Here is a 2,457-nt window from a genome sequence, read left to right on the forward strand (position 1 = left end):
GGTTCTCTTTGTTCATTAATCTAAGCTGCATTAATTTTAAAAGACATGATTATGTACATTTTGCTAGCCCACAGCTGTTAGTATGTGGCATTTAGGTTGGGGAAACATTCATTGAGTACCTACTCCATACCTGCTTCCCGAACTTTAATGAGCAACTCACCCTAGGGTTTTGTTAAAATGCAGCCTCTGATCCCGTACCTTTTCATTGGACTGTTAAGTCTGCATTACTGTTAGTGGAAATGTAAATTGGTTTGGCTATTATGGAAAACAGTGTGAAAGTTCCTCCAAAAATTAAAAATAGAACGGCCATTTGAACGATTAACCCCACTTCTGGGTACATATCCAGAGGAGATGAAGTCAGCATCTCAAAAGGATATCTACACTCTCATGTTCATTGCAGCAGTATTCACAGTAGCCAAGAGAAGGAATTAATCTAAGTGTCCACAGAGAGATGAATAGATAAAGAAATTCTGCCATTTGTGATGACATGAATAAACCTGGCAGACATTATGCCAAGTAATATAAGCCAAACAGAAAAAGACAAATAATGCATAATCTCACTTATATATGGAATCTGAAAAAAAAAGTTGAATCCATAGCAACAGAGAGTAGAATGGTAGTTACCAGGGGCTGAAAAGTGGAGGAAAAGGAGGGATGTTGGTCACAGGGTAAAAAATTTTAGTCGCAAGATGAATATATTCTGGAAATCTAATATACAGCATGACAATGATACTTACTAATAATGTAGGCTTGAAATTTGCTGAGAGCAGATCTCAAATGTTCTCACTAAACACACACACAAACACACACACATGATAACTAGTTGAGGTGATGGATGTTAGTTAGCTTGATTGTGGTCATCACTTAACAATGTATATCCATATCAAAACATCACATAATTCATCTTACATATATAAAATTTTAGTCAATCATACTTCAATAAAGCTAGTAAAAATAGTAATATGCCAAATGATACTTGAGAAACTGAATAAAAATTTTGTGATTAAGTGCTTTCAAAGATATTGAATATATTTTTAAAATGTAGATGTTCATATAAAAATGTGTACATGAATGTAGCATTATTCATAATAACCAAAAAGTGGAAACAACTCATATTTTCATCAATTGACGAATGGATAAATAAAATATGGTATAGCCATACAATGGACAATTATCTCACAGTGGAAAGGAATGATTTACTAATCCATATTATAACGAGAACGAAGCTCAAAAACATTATGCTAAGTAAAAGAAGCCACAAGAAAGCACCACATGTTGTACGATTCCATTTATATGAAATAGCCATAGAGACAGAAAGTAGATTGGTGGTTGCCTAGAACTGAAAACGCTGAGGAAAAGTAGAGGGTGACTTAATGAGTATGGGTTTTTTGGGGAGTGACAAACATATTCTAAAATGGTGGTGATAATTGTACAACTTACAACTCCGGATCTTTTAATCATACACTTTAATGAATTGTTCTGTAGATGAACTACTGTATATCCAAACAAGACTGTATTAGAAAAACAAGCAAAATCCCTAAGTAATACTGATGCTTTCTTCTGGCACCTGGACCACATTAGAAGCAGCTCTATGAGTCTATGAAAGGTCTTGTATAGGTTGTTTGCACACATATTTTGGTCACCTTGCACATTTATTTTAAGTGACCATTACCTTTTAGGCACTATTCCAGGTCCTGAGGCTACAACAGTCAAATAACCAAATAAAATGGCCTCATGGAACTTTCATTTCTGTGAGGTAAAGGATAGACAACAAAACAAATATATTTGATGGTGATAAGTTATACAGAGATAAAAATATGTCGAGAATGGTAATAAATCACATAATTGGGGAGTGTCGGGGGACTGGGTGTTGCAATTTTAAATAAGTGTTCAATGGAGGCCTTAAAGAGGGGTATCTTTCAGAAACTGCCTGACAAAATATCAGTAATGAAAATATCTGGAGAAGAATGATACAGGCAGAGAGAGGCAAAAGTGCAGAAGACGTTTTTTGAGCTAAGAATCATATCATTTTTTGATAATATAAACTACTACATCTATTTTATAAATTACATTTATTTCATATGCCATGCAGAATTATGTAACTTGAGCATTTGAAAAGAGAAAAAGTCAGCACACAAATATGGCAAAATCTGGTGCTGCAGACAGAAACTTTCAAAGAGAGATTTTCTAAAAATAGAGTATTATGCTATAATTAGTCCAAAGTCTCTCCCACAAAAGGCTGATGAAGTCTTTCCTTCAAACATGATCTCTGAATGAGTGTCAACAACAACACTGAGATGAGACATGTCTTGGGTTTGTTGGCTATCGAGTAGTAAAGAGCACCAAAGCAAAACTGCATCTTCAGGATAATTCATAGCCCGTTCCAGTAGCTTGGATAGTGTGCTCTCATCATTATGTTCAGAGTCAAGTGTGTACCAAATCATCATTAAAAGCATC

This window comes from Mandrillus leucophaeus, unplaced genomic scaffold, assembly GCF_000951045.1.
Source record: "Mandrillus leucophaeus isolate KB7577 unplaced genomic scaffold, Mleu.le_1.0 Scaffold584, whole genome shotgun sequence".
In the NCBI taxonomy this organism is placed as follows: Eukaryota; Metazoa; Chordata; class Mammalia; order Primates; family Cercopithecidae; genus Mandrillus; species Mandrillus leucophaeus.